We start from the raw sequence: 19830 nt of genomic DNA on the forward strand, positions 1-19830 counted from the left end.
AAAAAGAAAATTTTTGTTTGTTAATATTTCTCCCTCTATTTATTCTTATTATAATTATTAAAATAATTTCTGTAAAGTACTCTTTAAACTATTTAACTTTTATTCAAAATATTTTTTCTATCTTTGTTAGTTTTCATTATATTTTCTTCGAATGAAAAAAACCGATTTTCTTTAAAGAAGTATTTCATCCCCTAAACTTGCGAAAAGATACATATAATAAAAAAGGTATGTGTTATTTTGATCTAAAATACAACATATTACAAATTCATGAAAATCGGAGGCGGACACTTGTGTGGGTTTCCTTGTAAGTTAAAGTTGAAGTTAATGTCTTATAAAATTGCACTTAGTTAAATTAAAAGTTACATACATTAAGACTAACTTAATTAATAATTATGTTAAAATTAAATTATCTCATCAAAACTAGAAAAGTTAATTTTGTAAAGCAATATGTATGTTTTCGCATAATTAACTTTCTAAAAGATTCGTAGATTAAATATACATGAACTAATGGAAAAGTAATCTTTTATAAGAAAATACCGACTATTTTATGCTCAGAATTCCATACAAGAAAATAATGCTGACGCTCAAAGAAACAAAAAAATTCTGCTAGCATTATTTTTTATTTTTCGTATTCTGCATTATGATAATTCCGCAAAATCCTGAATTTAAACCGTAATAATTTTAATATTAATGAATTATTTTAACTTATATGTGAAAGAGTTAATAAGTCAGAGTTAATATATTTAAAAATAATAGATATATTTTAAAATAACAAATTTAAGTTAAAAATTGTCTAGTTTATGAAATTAACTAAGTTAAGATAAAAGTTATTAATTTTTTAACTTAACTTTGTCTAATTATTATCTGGTTATTTGATTATTTAATCTTGCAAATAATACATAGATAATAAGTGTTATTAAAAAATAATATAAATCAACGACAAAATAATAAGCACAAAATAAAAATATGAAATAAATTTTTAGAGAGAAAGATATATATTAGACACCAAAAGTACGAGTGTATAAAATCAATACGAAACGAGACCTTAGAAAAAAAATGAACAAGATATAGATTGCGAAAATCACTAAATCAGTAAACGAAAGAATAAATGCGCGCGCGCGAAACCCTTCAAAAATTATTCATCAGTATCGATCGTCATTCAGACTTTTTAACAGCCATGTAGAATACATGAAATTGACGAAAGAGTGCTCCTTTTCATGTCCCATTTCTTATCTTATTTGTTAATCTAGTGATTTCTGTAATTTGCGTTTTTTGCATCGTCTCTTGGCTTTTTCGTCATGATTATCCAAAAATGGTTCGTCTTATTGATCATCGAAAAATTGTTGTACGAAAAAAGCAACTCATTTCAGCATACTCGCGTATTTATTGATAAATTTTCCCGCAAACTCGCTAATTATATGTCTGTCAACCGAGCTCTCTGAATTTCAATACATTGTTTTTGTTCTTTTTTCGGGTCAATGTATATCCGCCATCGAAGTTACGTTTTCTCACGAAGTCGCGTGCTCATCTCGAAACGTGAAATTAAGTCACAATTAAGCAACTCAATGTATCTAATATTTAAAGGCATTAAAAATTATTATTATTAACAATATAATCAACAGTAGTAATGAAAAAAATTAACAACAATCTTTATGTGACTCCCTGAATAAAAAATAAATTTTATTAGAGTTTCGACAAATAAAATCTCAAATTTTATTTTTTGGGTTTTGATTTTTTCAGAACACAACGTGCGCACGCACGTGTACGTACACTGAGAGAAAAATATAATTGTCTTTAACGTCAACTATACGCTTTTATGATTTTAACTACAAAAATAATTGGAAGAACCATTTTAGTAAGTGTTATTAGTTAGTTAAAATCACAAAAAAGTATAGCTGACACCGAAAGCAACTATATTTTTCTCTCAGTGTATGTGTGTCTCGATTCTCCGAGATCAATGACGACGAGAGTTTATGAATCGCTGATATATATGAAACTAATGACCACTCGACTTTCGGGAAAGTTACGCGGGACGTCATCGAGATTTACCGCGGCTGTTTTGCACGGAGAATTACGCGGGCGCGCCACGTAATCACAAAATTTCCGAGCCAACGATGAGAATTCGATCATTCAGAAGAAAGTGCCACGACAATAAACATAGTATACCGATGATTCATGGACGCTGGGATGATGGCGTACGATCTTCCACAGAATTCCGTGGCTCAGAATGATACTTTCACCAAACTTCGATTTAGCTAATCGATGAATAACTCGGCAAAACTGTCCACACCGATTTTTACATGCATAATTTGTCGCCCAACAATAATAAAAAAATTTGTTATTTCTACCTATTTCACTAAAAAATCAAAATAGATCATATTTGCTTGATAATTATTGCCTTAAATCGTCGATTAAATTTGACCTTTGAGAAAAGCAACTCTTTATCAGACTCTAATTTTTCCTTATAAAGAAAATATGACAAATAGAAATTAAAAGCAGATTGCAATAACTTTAGTGGTGTAATTTGCTTCTCAATTTTTGTATTGTATTATATATATATATATATATATATATATATATATATATATATATATATATATAATAAAAAAAATCAGAAAAAACTATTAAATTGGATTGCCAAAATTATCAGAGTCACAGTAAACATATTATAGACATTATTAATACGTTATTATATATCATGTTAAATATTAAACACGATAATGAAAAATATAAATCATTATGACTGTTCATTTTCAAGATTATTACAAAATTAAAGCAATAAATTACAAGATACACTGTACAGCTTGGTAACAATGTTCCCGTTTTCGATGTTTATTGTTTAAGTACAAAGATACATGTTGATACTTTTGCTTGCAATTCACAACATGTACTTCTTTACATAAGAGTCCTGCTAATCTTTTCGGTATATTAAAAATTTGCTATTTACTTTTTAGTCTTACTCTTTTCGGTTCATTTTCTTATAGTATACTGTAAACTCATAATTTTAATAAAACAACTTTAGTAAAGATTTAATAGAGATGTTCATTTATATATTATTTATGTGAAAAAGAATTATATACAAGCTTTTTACTTAATCTTTTATATCGAATTTATTTCATAATCTCTTTTGCGAAAACAATATATATTGTTTAATATATTCTGCCATTAATTTATTTACAACAAATTTATAACGTAACTACAAAAAGAAAAAAACAAAGTGATAGAGGTACATTTTTACAGTTCGAAAAGATTTCAAATTTTTTATCGTATATTTAACAACTCATATTTCGTAAACCAAAAGTTATTGCCATTTGAAAAATTTTGTATTGTGTAAAGTAAAGGCACCAAAAGCGACATATCGTTTTTAAGACATATCGACATACCATTTCGTTTTTAGACGTTATGTCTTAATATAAAGCTCAAAATATAAATGTAAATATATATACATGTAGTTGGAAATACTTCCTATCAGATAATATCACATTTTTACTGAAATTGTTTCTAGATTTAAAACAAAAAATGTTTTCGTAAAACACATAAAAATGAAGTTCAAATAAAATAGGTGCCAAAAGCGACATACCTATTGGAATTTATATAACATGTCGCATATGATAATATGTGATAATAAATAGTTCATTAATGCGTTTAATGGTTGAATAATATTTATTTATTCAAAATATAATGTTACAAAAGGGAAATATAATTAAATAAGTGCATATCTTTTTCCATCTTTTTCATTTTCTCACATATTTTACATATGTTATATTTTTAAACTAAATAAAATTAAAATTTAAAATAAACAAATGTCACGTCCCAATGAGAGATTATTAATCAAGTTATGTCAGTCACAATGTATCGCACCTATCGCATACTATAGGTATGTCACTTTAAGAAACATTCTCATAAAATTTTTCAAGTTATACAGTAAAAGATAAAGGTAAAAATATTCAAAAAATATTTTAACAAAAGCCAAATGCATGTAAAAGAACTTAATATTGAACAAAATGATAATTATCGCTATTTAGTCTACGTAATTCGTCAATAAAAATCATAGAAGTAAAACTTGCGAATTTCTAAAACTCGATATTTGCTAATTTAGCATATAAAAGAACAAGAAATATACCAAGTATGAATTTTTTATGACTTAACTGATAAAACGGATTACGTTTATATTAGTTTCGATAAAATACAACATTTAATATATGAGATATGTCGCTTTAGGAGGCCTATGTCGCTTTTGGCTACTTTCCTCTATTACTGTAAAAAATAGTCAAGAAGAATTATTAAATCATGTTACTAAAATCCTCAGAATTGCCTCAGCAAACATATCGTTGTCATTAATACACCATTATATGTCATTTAGCGTCATTAATACGGATGTTCGTTGAGGTATCGCAGTTAAGCAAAAACTTTATAAACTCAATGCATATATAAACTTCAGATGCAAGCTAAATTAAGCTATCTAAGCAACGAATGACGAGTAAATCGCCCTTCTACGCCCCTGAATTCCTAATCAACGTTGCAATCCGATCGTTGCAAGTTCATGGTCGAGGGATCACCGTCTGGAGGTCATTATACGATATCTACATTCCGATTACGGTATTTCAAAAGTAAGTAGAGATACCGTAAACGCGAGAGACCGCTGCGTGATCGCCGTTAACGAAATCACCGCGGCCGAAAAAGCGAAAGGAAAATCGCGCCCACAGCGAGCGAGGCGACACTTCCGGGCGGAAACGCTCGGAAGGTCTCGATAACGGTTTCGACGAGGAGCCGCTCCGTCGCGCTATCGACAGATCACCCAGACCTCTCAAACACGGACTCATTAATAATCGCCCGGTTATTCACCTGGCGGCGAGCCCTCCGTCTCGTCCGGAGGTCTTGGCGTTAGGAAAGCGTTTACTCCGAATGTAGCGCTATACTCACGCATTCGTGCACGCGTGTCCGCCCGTGTGAAAGTAAACGTACGTGCGTGCGTGCGTGCGTGCGTGCGTGTATGCGTGCGTTGCGTTGCGTGCGCGGCTTATGTGCCCCGCCTGCATCGTGTCACACGACTTCGCCTTAACCTAGTGTCAGTGGCAGTGGCAGCAGCCGTGTGCCGTACGCGCGAGCGCTTTTTGGGTCTAGGTCTCTGCCGAGGGCGTTCACCTCGCTTACGTTGTTAACACACTTACCATACAGCACGAGGCCAATGACAGCGTTAGTGCGGCGCGGAGAAGTGAGGTAAGGCGCGCCGAGGTGGTTAGGTGCAGAGGAGGTGGTGAGACGAGGTGAGACGAGGCGAGCCGAGCAGCATCGCCTTCTACCTTCCATGGCGCGGAAGAGGAGAGGCGGCCGCGCGTCAGCCTACGCCACTACGAGCTGTAGGCACGTGGTCAAGAAGCTTCACTTTTAATCGCCTCGCGATTCAGCCGAGTTCTGCCGCCCGCCCCTCGCAAACGCGGAACGAACGTCGGCGGATCGCCGATGTGTCATCGATCTGTGTGAGCAATAGTGTCGGTATAATCCAGCTATTCCTGTACACCGTATAGCGGAAAGAAAGGTCCAAATATATACCACTTTTTTTCTCTGTCTCTTAAAATGTACTTAACAGGTACCATGCCTTTTTAGTCAAGCTATAGGTACAATTGGGTCCGGCGGACCCCAATAAATGTTTGCCATTTGCAACATGATAATAAAAGGTAGAAAGAGAAACGCTTTATAATTCGAAAATAATATTTACGAATATTATATTACAACTAGACATATATAATAACAGTCTCAGTTTTTCAGTAATCTAAACGTTAATTGATTATAAAATGAACACAATGTGGACAGTGTTGAAATAAAATATACTGAAAGACAAATAATCGGAAAAAGAAAAAAATTTATGTTTTAATCTAAGTCTACAAATTATAGATTATATAAAAAATATAAACAAGTATTGTTAAATTAAATACAATATTAAAATCTTAGAGGGGTTTTAAATGCAATCGTTACAGATAGTGCTTGCACATTTGGTGCATACTGGTTCATTGCATCTAACATATACTTCTTTGGACTTTATATCTTTACTTCTAGAACATTTATTACTCTGGCAAAATAATTTTAGACCTTTCAGTTTCTTCAATTTTTAAAATAGATGAAGTTATTAAACGCAATGGCTTATGAATATATTGAGTTGTAAGACGTCTTTTAAGTTCAGGTTCTACTAATTGAAAGGCAAGAGCTCTTTCGCGTGAAGAATGAGTCATATTGAGCTGAAGATTAAGAAAATTATTTTCATAAAAGTAACGTTAACGATACAATGGGGTCACTGTGACCCCAGATGGAAAACAAATGCATATAATTCACAGCTACTTACAAATAACTCGATGATCTTTTCTTTTCACCCTGAAAACTGTTACTTGAAAAGTACTGAAGATATTATAGTAGATAGTCATACAGTAGATAGTTTAGGAATTATCACGAAAATAAAATTAGTTGGGGTCCCTGGGATCCCATGGTATTTGTTACGGGTTAAATTTATTGTAGGCGAATATACGCGCTATCAAACAAGTGGAACGTCTACACTATAATACTTGTAAAGAGAATGCGTTTAAAATGATTTTATGTTTTTTTTTTTAAGTTATTCACACTTTTCTGAAAAGAGATATTTGCACTGCTTGAAAAAGAAGTCCAAATATGAGCTATCTTTGTAATTTCAGAGTAGCATGGGATTTAAGGTAAAGAAACGCGTTAAACATGCTTATAAGCAATGTGATGCGGAACATATGTTACAAATTAATATATGTTATAAATATATGTTACAAATAAAAAAAAACATTTGGCGGCAAGCGTTTATGTATTGATAATTCTGAATTATTTTTATACCTGCAATATTTAATATTGTAATATTAATATTGTAGTATGTAAAATATAGTGAAAAGATGCGAGTAGATGCTCGTCATTTGCGTAGCGATGTGACAATTAAGTGATTGCGCACGTTACCGAACGCGCTGCTCTTGGAACCATTTCCGCTTATATATCTTAATATCCATATAATTTAAATATAAAATAATATATATGGATGGATTCAGGATGAAAGATGCTAACTTTTTTAGTCGTATAATAAATTTGAAAAATTAAAAATTAAATCTAAAACGGCTTTTTTGTTAATTGTTAAAGATATTTTTTTTCTTAATCTAGCCCATTTTATTTTTTATAAAAAACCGTACAACTGTTTAAAAAGTTTTTTTCTTCCAACAGTTACAGAGTTTTTTTCTTCCAACAGTTACAGTTTATTTCCAACAGTTACAGAGATAGTAAAAAGGGATAAAGAGGCAGTTTTATCTGTTAAATCAATATTTTTATTGCCTTTTATTATTGATAAAAAAATATAGGTCTCTTTGGCTGTTCTATAAATATATAAAGTTTCATCAAAATTGAAGATATACACTTCGCGAATGTTTCTTGTGAGAGAAATTATTTGATAAGAAATTAACAAACGAATATTTCCAAATAAAATACCGATAAATTTTTATATCCGATCAGGAAATATCCGATAAAAAATATCGATTCATAATTTTTTGATTAGTTGATCTGATAAAATGCTATTATGATGAGAAGTATTCGATTAAATTTAATCGGATATCTTAATCAAATATAAAAATTTATCGATATTTTGATTGAAAATATCCGTTTGTTAATTTTTTATCGTATAATTTATCTCAATGTTATAAATGAGAAATAGAATATCTATATGACTTTTCAAATATCAAAAAATAAAAAATATATATATCTTAAACTGGCTCGAAAACAATCGTACAATTAAGCTTCGCTACATGCCACACAAAAAAATGCAACAAATTATGCAAATGTTTTTCAATAAAGTGTAACACCATACAAAGTCAAAATATTATATTAAACTCATATTTGGACTTTTAAATAAAGGAAATTACCTATATTTAGACCTTTTCCTCAACTCAGATCTTTCTAGATTCATGAATACTACTCGTCTTCTCAAAGCCGCGGGTAAAATAACAGAATAGAATAGGTAGATAACATGAAATAGTCTGTTTTTTCTATAAAACACTGCATTCTGATAGCAACTGCTGAAAGTTGCATTTGTTATAAAACTCATCATACATAATTTGAATGTTCCGTCGTTGCATTCACGCACACTACCAGGCGCGCAGCTCACAGATGTGTGTACTTCTAAAGAACGACGCGGATTTGCTGGAATTTACTAAAAAATATCTGCTTCGTTAAGCATCAAAGACGAAAATGGTTCAGGACTTTTCGATTCAATTTTTCATAAGGAATAACGCTATGTACTTCGTGGGCAGAGGTTAATAAACACTCTGTATATCTCTCTCCCTTTCTTTCTGTTTCGTGCAGCGCCAACTGCTGTACGGAAAGCAAGTTATGCAACGACCTTCTCGAAGCCAATTTCCGCGGTCGATGCCTTCGCCGGCACCTTGCAGGAGAATTTCAGCGAGTCTCGGCCGTCGCCGCTACGTGGCGACATGCATGTACGCCATTTTTCTTGCAGGAAAATCTCGCCTCGGCGGGATAAGAGAGCCAGCTCGTCGCTTCGAGGCCTTTTAGAATGCTTTACATGTTAGATCATCCTCCATACGGACGCTTATTCCAGTGAAATTATTTTAGGAATCTCAAATAGCCACCTCAAATTACAATAGCTACCGTCAGGTTGGAGAAAAGTCCACAAGATCTCCAAAAATTAAGTAGTCTGCAGCCTCCACCATTGCGTGGAACTTCTTTAGTAATATCTCCGCTCAGATATTCTTTTAAGTTTTACGGGATCTAACCGTGGGAAGCAACGTGATCGCTGTCGTGCAGTCATGAACACTTAGCCGTAGAACGTCTTGCTTCAGTCCTCCTTCTTCAGGACTTAAGTTCTCTATCGCGATACATATATTATTGGGAGTACAAATAAGTCTCCGCCGTTTGACAAAAGATGGCCCCATAAGTTATGGTTGAAATTGTCAGATGTAAAACGTCATATCGTAAGGTTGGACATCTGGCAACACCATAACCTTGAAATATCAGCACCACAATTTTTTTCGTGCGAAAGTGTCGAGTTTTGGGCCAAATAAGCGTCATTTGCGGGAACTTTTGATTTACTTCTTTTAATTTGAAGAAATCTGCAGCTGAGGCGCATCGATTGCTTGTAGAAGCATATGGTGAGGCTGCTTTAAGTGAGAAAAGTTGTCGTGAGTGGTTTTAAAAGTTTAAGAACGGTGAGTTTGACGTCGAAGACAAAGAACATAACGGAAGGTCGAAAGTGTACGAAGACGTGGAATTGGAAGCATTATTGGAGGAAGATTCGTGCCAAACGCAAGAAGAACTTGCACTTACATTAGGAGTGACTCAATAAACAATTTCACATCGTTTGGAATGATTCAAAAGCAAGGAAATTGGGTTCCATATGAACTGAAGCCGAGAAACGTTGAACGCCGATTTTGCACATGTGAAATGCTGCTTGCCAGGCATAAACGAAAGGGTTTTTTGCATCATATAGTCACTGGTGATGAAAAATGGATCCACTACGATAATTCAAAGAAGAGGAAATCATGAGGACCACGTGATCATGCTTCAACATCGACAGCCAAGCCGAATATTCATGGAAAAAAACTCATGTTGTGTATTTGGTAGGATCAGTTTGGTGTCGTGTATTATGAGTTACTTAAACCGAACGAAACCATTACTGAGGCTCTCTACCGAACACAATTGATGAGATTGAGCCGAGCACTCAAGGAAAAACGCGCCCACTACTACTCCAGACACGACAAAATTATTCTCCTGCATGATAATGCTCGTCCACATGTTGCGGCGCCGATCAAAACCTACTTGGAAACACTCAATTGGGAAGTTTTACCCCACTCGCCGTATTCACCAGACATTGCTCCCTCTGACTATCACTTGTTTCGATCGATGACGCATGGCCTGTCTGAGCAGCACTTCACATCATATGAAGATACCAAAAATTGGGTCGATTCGTGGATAGCCTCAAAAGATGAAGCGTTCTTCCGACGCGGTATCCGTATGCTGCCCGAAAGATGGGAAAAAGTAGTGGCTAGCGATAGACAATACTTTGAATAAAACATAAGGTACCGTTCTTTCACAATAAATGCCCAATTTTTGATAAAAAACGGCGGAGACTTATTTGTACTCCCAATACAAATCTCTAACTCCGAAAGAGGCAATACCTTTCAGCACGAAAGCGTCGAAGAATTACGGTTGTCATCCAAGACACCTCACGTCTGTTTCACACGACACTCGAAGGGACTGCTGGATAGAGGAAAATTGGCGACGAAGTCCACGTTTTGTATCGCGGCGACTCTTAATCGATTCTCTACGCGAACCAACCGCTTTCCATCCTACACACAAAAAAAGATCTAGCTAGAGCTAAAAAATAGCTGTGGCAGATAAGATGTGTCACTGAAATAGAGACAGCTAATGTCGATACTATCAAAGCTAAATTTATTTGCTGTTAAACTTAGGCGAGAAACTACAGCGAGAAATATTAGCTGCTAGAAATAAATGACTGTAACAAATGATTGTAGTTGTACGGCAAACTTCTTTAATACATGCATACGATAAGAAATTTAGGAATAAATGCTTTTCTTAGCTACTGCCATTTTCTTAGCTACTTGAAATAATTTTTAATGTCACCTAATATATTTGTATTTCATAGCGAATGCATTTTAGCTGTCATAGCCAATTCTTAACAGTGACAGCTAAACGATTAGCTTTTTGACTAAGTTTGAATCAGCTACCGCGGTTTAGTTGATATTACTAAATCATTTTTTTGCGTGTAGGGTCGGTTGAAACACGCTCCCTCTCTCTACTCCCCCCCCCCTCTCTCTTTATATATATATATATATATATATATATATATATACATATATTAAAATAAATCAGTACAAAGTAAATACTCTGACAAATACATATCATCTTTTATTTTGACATATTCTAATAAAAAAACTGAATATTTCGTAACATATCCATCTTTTATTGACTTTAGCTTAGTACTTTCATGCACAAAATAACTTGAAAAATAAATAAGAATTGCTAATAATGAGAGAAGAAATAATTGAATACTCGATAGTATCTATCCATGAAGATATTGGATGGATATACGAGCATTCGAATACCCAAATGTTCAGATACTAGAATAATACTCAAAATACTCGGATATCCGGATAGTATTCTAAATACTCTGAATTGATATCTAAAACTCTGGATTGATATTTTGTAATAAATATAGTTGTCTCGTGACAAAATTCGACCTTGGAGCACTGATGGTCGAATAATTTAACCCTTCGCACTGGATAACATCGTTTGATGGATAAACAGTCGAGTCAAAGCTTATCTATTCATTCCGCATCATTTCTCAATTCTGCAAAAGTACAAAGGAATAGTCGGCAAGTATAATAGCAATAAAACAATATATCCACGAAATTCTGATGGACAAGACAATAACGCGAAGATAGAGATTAATCGTAAAACAGATGTGATAATTGTAGTTTGCGAAAGAAACCCAGAGAGTGTGAGAATATGGAAAGCGAGGAACTGCTTTTGTAAGATAAATCGATGAAGCACCTTTGATCGGTGGCAAAGATAAGAAGATAATAGATCGAGATCGGTAATTGAGCAGCATCTGGGTACTTGTATCTATCGATTAATCTATATAGACAATTGAACGCACAGAGAGAGAGCCATTAATCACAAGACTCTCGCCGAATCCAATCCACAAAATAGTTTGTTGCTTAATAACAAAATTATTGCGAGACATATTTATATCGTCCTCAATAAACTGATTATTTGATAATTAAGATAACTTCTTGCAACATATTTCTTGTAACGAAAATTATGTCATTAAGGGGATATTCTCACATTTGGCGGAGTCAAGAAATCGACTTTTTCTAATCGTATATTTTGAAAGTATGCTATCTCAAAAATGTATCTCTAAAGTAGCATGTTTGAATCTAAATGAGTCAGAGATATATCTGATTCGAGTGTCATTTAGATAATCAAGTGAGTCGCGCGCTAATATTGCCGAAACGATACTCTATAATTCCGAGTACTTGAATAATAATAGACGTTCAAATCTCTATGGAAATGTTATAGAAAAGTTTATAGAATATCTTCTTTAAAAAAAAAAGACATAAATTATATAAATCCAATAAAATTGCATAAACAATCGCACATAAGACGTCTTTCAGACGTCGGACTATGAGACGTCTCTAAGACATCTTTTAAAACGTCTTTAAGACGTCTTATATCTCGATTTTAGACGTTATATTTTAGTAATGCATAATCTCTCATAAGAATGCCAGCGTGCTCAAAGTTGCGAACCTTGGCAAAATAAAGTAAATGAAAAATTTTAAATTAAATGCATTTATTAGGTTATTTCATAATCCTATATTTATAGGATTAAAGATCCCTGGATATTTCATCAATAAATTAATATAGATCAATTGAAACCTGAATCACGAAATAGCAGTATAATATTGTTATTTAAAAATGGCGTACTAAATACGTAAATCAAACGAGCGTTTGGATTTCCTTATAAATAGACAAGAAATGTATCTCCTCCACATATCTCTTCATTCCTTCCATTTGTTTATTCGAATAATTATATCACAAGACTTTCGTTTAACATATATCGCTGAAGAAGATCCAAACCGGATTGAAGCTCTTGTCTCGTCCCATCGATGCACACATGCACGCACTTGGTTCGCCATTCTTCGATAACGTTGGTTACGCACAACATCCACAGGTCAGACTCCGATTGGTTCATGTTTTACCGAGTCAGTTATATCACTTCACATTAAGCGGCTATCGAGTCTCGCAAGAGACCTTTAAGCGCCGTCGTTGCCGTGCCTTGCCTTTAAGGAGTTTATTCACTAAAACCAAAATACTTAAATTTACACAAAAATTTTACGTAACATTTGTCGTAGTAAAACACATGCATAGTTAAAGTTTCAAGCGATTTGTCTATATCGTATATTATGAGAAATTTAATACTGAATATCACAATTTTGCACGTATAATCATACCGTAAAAACAATATACATGGCCATTATTTCAGTAACTTCGTAAAACATGATACAATCCAAATAAAAAATTCATCGTTATAAATGTTACATATTAAGAAACGCGATACAGAAGAAAGAGTAGTATTCATTTTCCCCGTTTTTGTGTAATAATCAAAAACTGCTGTTTTAAACTTTGAGTAGTATTGCATTGAACGTAGCGAGTGAACGTACACTGAGAGAAAAATATAGTTGCTTTCGGCGTCAAATATACTTTTTTGTGATTTTAACCAGAAAAATAATTAAAAGAACCATCTTTCTAATAACACTTACTAAAACAATGGTTCCTCTAATTATTTTTGTGGTTAAAATCACAAAAGCGTATAGTTGGCGCCAAAAGCAACTATATTTTTCTCTCAGTGTAGTATTGAGTGAAACGTAGCGAATAGAAAGTATCAATTTTAAATTAAAATTTCTTATTTAGATAGTGAAATAAATATATAAAAACGTTATTTTATTCGATAAATAGTGAATTTATGAGTAACTTCCTTTGAAATGCGCCACTGAAAATACGCCCCTTGGGCATCTTGAAAATGCATAACTGTTGAATAAACTCCTTAACTTATTGCATCGAAATAATGTCTCCTAAAAGTTGTTCTTTCACGAGTTAAATGTGCACCCTATTAATCACAGATCTAACTTGATCTTATTCTTTCGCTAACGAAACCCTTAAGGCTTCTATTATCCTCCTATTATCCCAGATGCATAGCAAAGAATGTCCTTTTAATTTTAAGTTTTATTTTTTTATACGGGCGTCATGTGTGTGTGCGTAACGTTGTTTTTATTTGAGAATCAGAAAGGCATATTTAGCTTCCGAAACAAGTTCGATAAAGTTCCAGATCACTCGTCGAAAAACTCTTGATTCATGACGTTATATTACAAAATGAATTGTATTAAAACAATACATTATTTTACTTAATATGTGTCCCCATTTTTAACACATATTAGCAATTAAAATTAAGAAGTTACAAAAGGAATCAAAATTCTTGTAGAATATGCAGAAATAAAAAGATACGTTGACAAAATGACACCTCCAGTTGATCAAGTAGATCTATAAAATAGTTCAAATATCTTCCTTTTGTTCTAACAATCAATAAATTATCGTAAATTCTTTATATAAATATATTCTTCTTACCAATCTGTATTAAATTAGGTAAATAAAAAACAAACAGGGATCCTTAAAGGAATAGTTATTCTCTTTCTGTCTTTTATCTTTCTATAAGAAATTTTAACTAATAAGAGTCACGTAGATCAACAGTTACAATTAATTATTTATTGCGAGGAGGTAATAATATCGAGTAAATATCGCACGTGCCAAGACGTTTTCCAGTTTTAAATAGAGTATTTTTACTTTTCCTCTCATTGTCGTACGTTAAGATTCCCGTATCCTAGCCGCAGTCATTTTAATGAAGGACATTAGAAGCGAGCAAACATATACCCAACATTCTTACGAAATATATCGAGATAAAAAATTATATTCATAAAATGATACTTGTGATCGATTAAGCACATATGTAAAATACTTGGAAAACTATCCTTTCATTCTAACAATCAATAAATGGCCGTAAAATTAACATGACAAAATCATGAAGAAATGTAGGTTAAGAAGAAAAGTTGCATATCACGGTTACTTATTGATTGATATTTTAGAACAAAAGGAAGATTTTCGGAATATTTTACAAATGTGCTCAATCGATTCCAATGATTACTTTATGGACATATCCTTTTATTTAAACGTATTCCGCAAAAATTTCGAATATGCATTTTTTTGTTTTGACATCATCAATTGAGAATTCACGGCAAGAAAAATTTACGACACAAAAGTTGTAAATTAATAGGAGTATAAATTTTCTGTTATATTTTGTTATGTCTATTAAAGAGACATTTAACAATATCTTAGTGCAAAAAAATTGGAAAAGATTTGATTATAAGATTTTAAACGCGTTATTCTCGAGATAGCGCTTTTTAAATCTATAACTATGATAATTTGGGAATGATTTATTCGATTAACTTAATGTTTAACATAAATGTTTATTATAATTGTCTGTACCGAAATTCATGGAGGCTTTCCATAAATTTTAAAATCATTCTTCATTTATTTATTTTACAAGCTTGAATTTTTTTAGTGAAAAGTTTAAATTTATAATTATTTATAATTATAAATTATTTTATATTATATTATAATTATTTATAATTATTTATTAAATGCATATTCTTCATTTATTTATTTTACAAGCTTAAATTTTTTAGTGAAAAGTTTAAATTTGACTTTTGTGTAACTTCCATTTTGCACAACATTGTTTTTTTCTAAATCCACTCTATGAATCGATAACTGTAACTCAAATAAATAAAAAAAATGTATTAATACTGACTTCAGATCATTCCTATTAGAATGATTATCATGGAAGCATGATTCTTTTGCAGAACAAAATTGAAATGATGTTAACATTCATCATTTTATATCAAAATATTATTAAATATATAAAAAATATATGAAAATATATACAAAATATTATTAATAGACATACACATTACAAAAAATTCATGCTTCTATTAATATTATACAACTTTTTATAATTCCCAGAATTTTATTTAAACTTTATTCCTGAAACCCCTTAAGATCTAATTATTCTTCCACAATAAATAATTAATCTCTACCTGCCTATATGACTCTTATTGGCCAAAGATTCTTACTGATTGTGTCTCATGGAGGAGCCACAATACAAATTCTCTTTCTCTTGCTGCATTCGGAGCAACGGCGCGTTCGAGGGGCACGCGCTCGCGAAGCGAAATTACGAACTTTACGAGTACCGTTACTCCCGGCGATGCGAGGCGAATCGTCCGTTTACAGCCGTTAAAACCGATCGTAACTCCCACGTCACCGATAAGTTTCTGGCACGAAAGGTCAGCGCGATAAGGAAACGTGCCGGGCGAAACGCTTAGCGCCGCCGCCGCCGTCGCAAAAGTCCACGGAGAGACTTCCGCCTCCTCGCAGTCGTCATCGTCATCGTCATCGTCGTTGTCGTCGTGACGAAATTCACTCTCGTCCCTATACAGTTAGCGGCGGCTCGCGCGCCGGTACTTTCGTTGACGCCGAGTGGAAAAGTACCCTAAACGCGATCGGTACGAAACGCGCACGGCGGCGGCGCGCGTTTTATACCGTTAGACCTCAAGGTGATCGCTCCGGCGAGCTGTGGCGGCGGCGGCGGCGGCGGCGGCGGCGGCGGCGGCGGCGGTGACGACGTCGGCGGCCCGAAGCCGCTCGCGCACGGAAGACGCGCGCGAGAGAGGAGAGGAAAAGAGGCAGGCGAAGTAGGAAACGCCATGAGAACGTTCGACATGAATGAACCGGCGGACTCCCGACACCGTTATCGTTATCGCGGGGCTTCCTCTGACGTAGGAATCGTGCTGCGAGTGAGCACAACGCGCGTCGCGATCGCGGAGCTGTCCTGTCGGGACGATCGTCGGAGAATGTCTTGATCCTTTGAACGCAAAGCAGCAGCCTTTCTCTCTCTTTCTCTCGCTCTTTCTCGCTGTTCCTCGCCGGAACGGCGTCTTCGAGGCTGCAACAATCATTTCGGCCGTACCGTTGGAATACGCGCCTTTGAGAGATACTAGCGTGATTAGCAATTCCGAGGACAGAGCGATTCATGTCGCTACGATTTCTCAACGTCCGCACTGAGAGGAAAGAAGTGCTGGAGTCGACAACATGTCGACTCAAACGAAACTCGTTCTAGTGCGCTGGTGCCAATTCCAGGCACCTGGGTACTACTCTAATACCCGAGTCTTTCGAATATTAGTAGGGTATTCAAGTCTCTCTAGGTTTTACCCAAGTATTTCTCGAACTGGGAGAGGCCAGGGTCAGGTGGCACATTTTTAGCAGGGAAAAAAACCACGCCGTTGGTGTAATTGGATTTTCTGTTATCTGGGAACTAGATGAAAAACTCGGTTGCAGGAACAAACAGATTGCTGTAAGGGGTTTCTACTCAGCCAACTGCTATCGAGTTTTAACGCAACTGGACATTTAAACAAATATTATATGTTTACGGTAACAAAGATATTAATTCTCGTGAAATCGTCTTCCGTACAGAATTTCGAAGTCGCACTTTCTCAGACAACTGATTGTTGTGACTGACTGCATAAACATAATACAGGCAACATTCTTCTATGTTTTTACGTCCGCTATGATTTTTATATTTTCTTCTGTAATAGCCGAAATCTTGCAACGTAATTATTTTATCCTGGCACCGAGTCAATTAGATTAGAAACTGAAGATGAGAAAGTATAAAACATGTCCTGATTACTAGTTCTAAAGTCCCTGTGACAAGTCTCTACAATCCTATCAGTCCTATCAGTCCTTAAATAGGGTCCAACTTTGTCTCATCGATCTATATGTCTCGAATAAGTACATAAACAAAGCACATGGTCGACATACTCCTTTGGCCAACTAAATTTGGTCTCCCCTATTAGAGTATTTCGAGTATTAGCCAATTATTTTTAAACCTTTCAGGTTACCAAGGAATTTCTCAGATTACTCGAGAATCTCGGGTACTATTCTTTTGCGTATTATCCGAATACCAAGCAATTTCTCCAATTACCACAAAAATAAAGAAGAAGTCACAATAAGAATAACCATTAAAAGTAAAAGAAAAAGTTAAAATTGGCTCTAAGATTTTAAATATAAAAAAAAGAAAGTAAAAGGAAAGAGCATTTAAGAGCTATTATTAGAGTATCTCGAGTATTAGCCAATTATTTTTAAACCTTTCAGGTTACCAAGGAATTTCTCAGATTACTCGAGAATCTCGGGTACTATTCTTTTGAGTATTATCCGAATACCAAGCAATTTCTCCAATTACCACAAAAATAAAGAAGAAGTCACAGTAAGAATAACCATTAAAAGTAAAAGAAAAAATTAAAATTGGCTCTAAGATTTTAAATACAAAAAAAAGGAGGTAAAAGGAAAGAGCATTTAAGAGCTAGGCACAGAAGGGTGTAAAAGTGCAATCAATATATTACAATGTAATAAAGACTACGGTAATAACGGCATACAGGTATTTATATCTTTTTGTATTTTCCTCTCTTTTTGTCTAATTGTGATGCATTTTTGGCTTATTCTGTTTTTTAATTTTTCTTTTCTTCAGATTAAGTATTTTTAATCGTTCTCCTTTTTGTCATCATTGCGGAGGACTATTTCGTTCAATTTAGCTGATCGTCTACCTAAATGTTGTTGACCACATTTTGTCATTGGTTTGACTATGGAGAGAGGATTGATAGCTTTTGTTCGTATGCGAATACCAACTTTTGTTCTAATTTGCGTTTCTAACTTTACTTGCGTGCGTTTCTTTAAGTTTTGGTCTTCCGTAACGATTGACCCTTGCGCTTGAACTTCTATTTCTTTCCCATTGTATTTTCTGAAGAGGACCCAAATCGGGTCGAAATGTAAACTGATATAACCAATATTATAGTCTTTGTTACATCGTAATGTATTGATTGCACTTTTACACCTGTGCCTAGCTCTTAAATGCTCTTTCCTTTTACCTCCTCTTTTTGTAAACAATAAGAATAAGTAACTTGGCTACCCGAATATCCAGATAATTTCTCAAATATGCCTGCAAATTTAAGTACTCAGGAAACGTTAACATCTGTGAATTTGCATATCTGAGTGACATTCGAATATAGAAATACCTCTATTACGACACTAAACGTCATGTCGATATTAGGTTGACTGAACGAATTATGTGATTACTGTGACTATGTGCAATCAACTGATTCGATGATTTGATTGGCAACTATGTCAACGCAATATATTGTTGCGTCAACGCTTAATTTGTTCGATGGATACGAGATTCGTCCAATCGAGACCGATTAACGATTAACAATCTTGTCAACTCAGTCGTTTTACTTCTCTACGCAAGTAATATAAACAGTTAACGGACAATTTAATCAATATTTTTCTTCTTCTCCATTTCTTCTTTTCTTTCTTTTTATTGTCTTATTTTTCTGTTTCTCTTCTTTTGTCTTTTATTTTGATCATCGATTAATTTTGAAGCTTAATTGTACTGAGATATCGTGTCTTATATTGAAGGCATCGTGATATCCTCTCCGATAGGTTGTCAGCAGCTATTCGCATAAATAATCCTCTGATCCTCTCGAGCGATATATCAGTTTACGGATGTTGCAGGGAACTTAAGGACGAAAGAACGCGCAGTCGCAGCGCGAATATCCGATCGCAGAGTCGCTCCCTGTCGAGCCGATACTTCGACGCAACATGAAACACGGACATTTTTGTGACAATCGTCTCAGTCACGCGACACACCTGTGTGAGATGATCGGTGTCACGATACTCTGTGTTCGCGCGCGTAACCATTGCGAAATAAAACATAATCGAGTCGAATCAAAAGCGACATAAGCCTTTTAGACAGACGTCTCGACTAACTCCATTCCTTTTTATGCATAAACCTTAACGTTGTATCTTGATAAATAATATACATTTTGTGTGAATCACAGAATAGAAATTTGCGTTTGCGATATTCGCAATAATAGACGAGATATTAATTAAAAAAAGATTAGTGATTGATCACGCACGATATGGTAGATGAGCTGTGGTAACGATGTGTGCTGTTATGTACTTGTACATTAAGCCAAATTGAACAAAAAAGACATTTTACAAATGATGACATAGGTCTTTAGTTATTAATGAAAGAAAATTGTTACATAATTATGCGCGATAATGTACAACTCTTCTTAATAT

At 34.2% G+C, this 19830-nt stretch overlaps 1 long non-coding RNA gene across 1 annotated transcript; it reads right to left on the minus strand.

Annotated features, from left to right (window-relative positions):
- Window positions 1–6069: 6069 nt before the first annotated feature.
- Window positions 6070–17644, minus strand: LOC116846910. Its single transcript, XR_004378619.1, has 3 exons — window positions 17632–17644; window positions 11823–11824; window positions 6070–6207 (listed from the first exon to the last, which is right to left on the minus strand). It is a non-coding gene; the product is annotated as an uncharacterized LOC116846910 (long non-coding RNA).
- Between the last annotated feature and the right edge of the window lie 2186 nt (window positions 17645–19830).

This window comes from Odontomachus brunneus, unplaced genomic scaffold, assembly GCF_010583005.1.
Source record: "Odontomachus brunneus isolate Ranch 3 - 2012 unplaced genomic scaffold, Obru_v1 Obru_scaffold_071, whole genome shotgun sequence".
Lineage (NCBI taxonomy): Eukaryota > Metazoa > Arthropoda > Insecta > Hymenoptera > Formicidae > Odontomachus > Odontomachus brunneus.